Here is a 5813-nt window from a genome sequence, read left to right on the forward strand (position 1 = left end):
CTGCATCTGGAGGTGTAGATGTCTGTGATGGTGGGGAGGCTGATTCCAACAGATTTCTGTGCAGCCTTCACCACTCTCTGCAAAGCTTTTCTTTCTGCAGCTGTGCAGCCTCCATGCCACACATTGATGCTCGAGCACAGGATGCTCTCCACTGCACACCTGTAGAAGGAGGTGAGGACTAAGCTTCCCAGACCAGCTCGCCTCAATGATATCTACCTTGAGTCTGTGTTGGTCCACTTGGTTCTGAAACGTCCAAATTAACATGACCACACCGATGGAACAAGACTGAGTAAAATCCCCAAGATCTGATCCATTCTGCCCAAAGCATTTGAGTCTGGGTACTCGAGGCACGAACCAAGCCATCATAAAGGCAAGCAGCGTGATCGGGTCCAAATTTGCTGCAGACGACTTCCTTGATTGTAGATAAAACCAGCAAGCAGCCGAATCCAAAAAGCAGGAACCAGTTATCGTGAATCCAATTAAATATGTGTCCTTAAAATCCACAGATGGCAGCAGAGATAGACACATCATCAAGTCTTCAAGTCGATGAGATATCCAGCTGCGTGCGTGCCAACAGAGCAAATCGGCTCGCCTAAAGCCTGTCTTCTCTTCGAATAAATGTTGTAAATTGAGTTGAGGGACCAACTGATCAAAAAAAAGTCCATAATTATGGTTCAGGAGGTGCAAGAGAGGCTCAGAAGCAGTTTCACAGACAGAAAGAGCAGCAAAGCGGAGAGGGAGGGAGAAGCATCTGATCTCGGCGAGAGCAAGTGGTGAAGTGACCAGTTAACCAGTGAATACTGGGTGCAGTGGTGGGTACAGTAGTTAAAGCCTGTTCTGAATCTTAGTGTACCATGATAGACAGCATCCAGCTTCTAACAAGGACTTGTCATTATGTATAAATATTCATATACATTTTATTTTTATATTAAACAGCAAACAAAACTTTTGCAAAGTTTCAAAGGTGCCAATTAACCAAGTACCTAACTACAATTTTGTTCCCGACTTGTTTATTTAAGTTTTACTTATTAATAATGTTGATCACATTTGAAAAAAAGTTTTATTGATGTCTTGTTTTCAATTTCACACCATATCTACACTTAAAACTCACAAAACTGTCACCTTTAGTCCCTCATGTTAAAATAAATGGTTATGGTTGTGATGTTAGTTTTGAGACTTTTACTTGAAAACATTTTTAATTCATCGATCACCTGATTCAAATATTGAATCATTCACCAATCACATCATGACAATATTGGAAAAAAGTTCTAATAAATCAGTTTTTTTGTGTGGAGATTTTAATATAGACCTGGGAAATAAAACAGACTCAAATAATATCGGAACATTTATAAACTCAATGCACAGTTTAAATCTTTATCCATTGATTTCAAAACCCACAAGAATTACTACCCATAGTGCTTCAATAATTGACAACATTTTTACAAATATAACAAATAAAGAACTTATGGGTGGCATTTTGATCACGGATGTCAGTGACCACCTACCAGTCTTCACTATCTATAAAAAAGATCAATATGATGTGAAAGTAGATAAAATTATGGAAAAAATAATAAACACATCAAAGAAATCTGTAGATAAACTAAAAGAAGATTTAACAAAACAAACTTGGAAGGGTGTATATGTTGATGATGTAAACAAAGCATATGATGTATTTATGAATATTTTAGGAGCTTTATATGAAAAAAATTGTGTACAAGAAAATTACACAAAGAAACGTGTTGATGACAAACCGTGGATGACCAAAGGGTTAAGAAATGCTTGTAAAAAAAAGAATTACTTATACTCAAACTTTCTGAAATTAAGAACAAACGAAGCAGAACAGAGATATAAAAATTATAAAAATAAATTGGTAGGGATTATAAGAAAGCATAAAAAGAAATATTACAGTGAATTATTAGACCAAAGTAATGATAATATGAGGGCAACATGGCAAATAATGAACAGTGTTCTGAATAATCATAAAACAAAATCGAGCATTCCACAATATTTTGTAAAAGATGACAAAGACATTTATGACCAAAATGAAATCGCAAATGGATTCAATGAACATTTTGTGAATATTGGCCCAAGTCTGGCAGCAAAAATCCCAAATATAGATAAAAATGTAAACCATACGGTTACAGATTACACAAACAGTTTTTTTCTTGGGGGAACTGATAAAGAAGAAATTATGACTATCGTAAAACATCTTGCAGATAAAAAATCAAAAGACTGGATGGACATGGATATGATGCTGGTAAAGAATATTATGAGTTATGTTATTGAGCCATTTACATATATATGTAATTTATCATTTTCAACAGGGGTATGTCCTAATAACATGAAAACAGCCAAGGTAATACCATTATATAAGAGTGGAGAGAAACGTGTGTTTAATAATTACAGGCCAATATCATCGTTGTCACAGTTTTCGAAGATTTTAGAGAAATTATTTGTCACTAGATTAGATGAATTTATCAATAAGCAAAATATATTAAGTAATAGTCAATATGGGTTTAGACCTAAAAATTCTACGTCAATGGCACTCATGGATTTAATGGAACAGATAACAACTGCTGTGGATCAAAAAAAATATTGTATTAGTATTTATGTTGATCTAAAGAAAGCATTTGATACTATTGATCACAATATTCTTCTCAAAAAACTAAATAAATATGGTATTAGAGGGCATGCATTGCAGTGGGTATCTAGTTATCTAGAAAAAAGGAAACAATTTGTTCAAATACATGATGTAAAATCTGAATTCTGTAATATTACATGTGGAGTGCCTCAAGGCTCTATACTTGGACCTAAGCTATTTATTTTATATGTGAATGACCTGGTAAATGTGTCTGGATTTTTTAAATGTATTTTGTTTGCAGATGATACTACTTTTCTTTGTGTGGGTGAAAATGTTGTGCAAATGCTGAAGATGGCACAAACAGAATTTGTGAAAATACAAAATTGGTTTTAACTGAACAAATTATCTTTAAATGTTGATAAAACAAATTATATGATTTTTAGTAACAACAAGAAAGTGCTTGATACTCCATTTAGAGTCGATGGAATTGAAATTAATAGAGTCAATGAGGTGAAATTTCTGGGTGTCATCATTGATGAAAAACTAACATGGAGATCTCACGTAAAAAACTTAAGAACTAAAATAGCTAAATCGATCGCAGTAATGTACAAAGTTAGAGAGTTATTCAATGATAAAGCAATGTTTCTATTGTATAATGCCATTATTGTTCCACATTTAATTTACTGTATTGAAGTCTGGGGTAAAGCATGTAAAACAATTACAAATCCAATTTTTATTTTACAGAAAAGAGCCATAAGAATTATTACCAGAAAAGATTATAACCATCCGTCAAATATATTGTTTCATCAGCTAAAGATGTTAAAATTTTATGACTTGGTTGATTACAATATCTTACTGTTTATGTATGTGGCCAACAAAAACATACTACCTACTAACATTCAAGGGAAATTTGTTAAAAGAGAAAGTAATTATTATCTTAAGGGGATGGAGATGTTTGTGAAGCCGTGGTGTCGCACCAGTCTGAAGATGTGATCCACTAGATCTCAGGGTATTAGATTTTGGAATGATCTGGAGGTTGAAATTAAAAAAGCCAAAACTATGTACATATTCAAGAGGATGATAAAAAAAAAATTTTCTTAAAAAATATTAAGTATAAAGTGAGTTCATAAAAATTGTTTACAGTTGATCTTATATTTTAGCTAAGTTTTTTTTTTAATTATTTTTTATCTTTTTATTTTTTTATTAATTCATCTTGCTTTTGTATAGTAATTTTGTTTGGAATATATTTTGGGGACACGGGGCAGATTTTATAAGAACTCATTCTTCTTCTGCTGCCTTTCATTTTATTTCGGTGATTGTATATCTTTTTTCTTTTCTTTAAATTGTATTATATTTGTTGTTTGGATGAAATGAAATGAATAAATAAAACATACATACATACATACATGATGCAGGAAAAACAAGGCTGAATACGCACTTCATAAATTTTTTTCCTAAAATCTTGTCAAAGATTTTATTTTCAGTGTTTCACAATCTCTGATGGTTGTCATTTATCCACACAAGACAGAGCTTGAAATGTCTCCTCCCCAACCTAGTACAACAATACTGAAATAGTTAAATGAGTAATTATTCAGGGAAGCGCTACAGGTGCATCAGAACAAGAACAAACAGATTCAAGAACAGTTTTTTTTCCGAAAGCCATCACCACACTGAACTCACACATGCACTGATTTAATCATCTAACCTCCCAAACCCCTGGACTTCTATTGTCCAATACTACTGACATTTCATACTTAATATCCATAATGTGCAATATAATTGTGTAATACTTGTATTTTTTACTTTCATAGTGCTATTATATCTATATTGCGATACATTTTTTATATTTTTAGTGTGTGTTTTTCTTAAGCATATTTTTGCACTTAAAAAAGGAGTGGCTCTTAATTTCATTGTACTTGCGTATAATGACAATAAAGGCATTCTGATTCTGATAATACCACTTTCAAGCTTTAAATGCAAGAACAAAAAGAAAGCGGAAAAATAAAAAATCAAGGAGTCAAATCAAATTTGTTGTAAAGTATAAAATTACAGGTCTTTCTCAAAAAATGAGCATATTGTGATAAAGGTCATTATTTTCCATAATGTAATGATAAAAATGAAACTTTCATATATTTCAGATTCATTGCACACCAACTGAAATATTTCAGGTCTTTAATTGTTTTAATACTGATGATTATGTCATACAGCTCATGAAAACCCAAAATGCCTGTCCCAAAAAAATAGCATATCATGAAAAGGTTCTCTAAACAAGCTATTAACCTAACCATCTGAATCAACGGCCTAACTCTAAACACCTGCAAAAGATTCCTGAGGCTTTTAAAAACTCCCAGCCTTGTTCATTACTCAAAACCGCAATCATGGGTAAGACCGCCGACCTGACTGCTGTCCAGAAGGCCATCATTGACACCCTCAAGCAAGACGGTAAGACACAGAAAGAAATTGCTGAACAAATAGTCTGTTCCCAGAGTGCTGTATCAAGGCACCTCAGTGGGAAGTCTGTGGGAAGGGAAAAGTGTGGCAGAAAACGCTGCACAACGAGAAGAGGTGACCGGACCCTGAGGAGGATTGTGGAGAAGGGCCGATTCCAGACCTTGGGGGACCTGCGGAAGCAGTAAACTGAGTCTGGAGTAAAAACATCCAGAGCCACCGTGCACAGGCGTGTGCAGGAAATGGGCTACAGGTGCCGCATTCCCCAGGTCAAGCCACTTTTGAACCAGAAACAGCGGCAGAAGCGCCTGACCTGGGCTACTGAGAAGCAGCACTGGACTATTGCTCAGTGGTCCAAAGTACTTTTTTCGGATGAAAGCAAATTTTGCATGTCATTCGGAAATCAAGGTGCCAGAGTCTGGAGGAAGACTGGGGAGAAGGAAATGCCAAAATGCCAGAAGTCCAGTGTAAAGCACCCACAGTCAGTGATGGTCTGGGGTGCCATGTCAGCTGCTGGTGTTGGTCCACTGTGTTTTATCAAGGGCAGGGTCAATGCAGCAGCTATCAGGAGATTTTGGAGCACTTCATGCTTCCATCTGATGAAAAGCTTTATGGAGAGGAAGATTTCATTTTTCAGCACGACCTGGCACCTGCTCACAGTGCCAAAACCACTGGTAAATGGTTTACTGACCATGGTATTACTGTGCTCAATTGGCCTGCCAACTCTCCTGACCTGAACCCCATAGAGAACCTGTGGGATATTGTGAAGAGAAAGTTGAGAGAC

Source organism: Nematolebias whitei, chromosome 2 (assembly GCF_014905685.2).
Source record: "Nematolebias whitei isolate Nwh7 chromosome 2, NemWhi1, whole genome shotgun sequence".
NCBI lineage: Eukaryota > Metazoa > Chordata > Actinopteri > Cyprinodontiformes > Rivulidae > Nematolebias > Nematolebias whitei.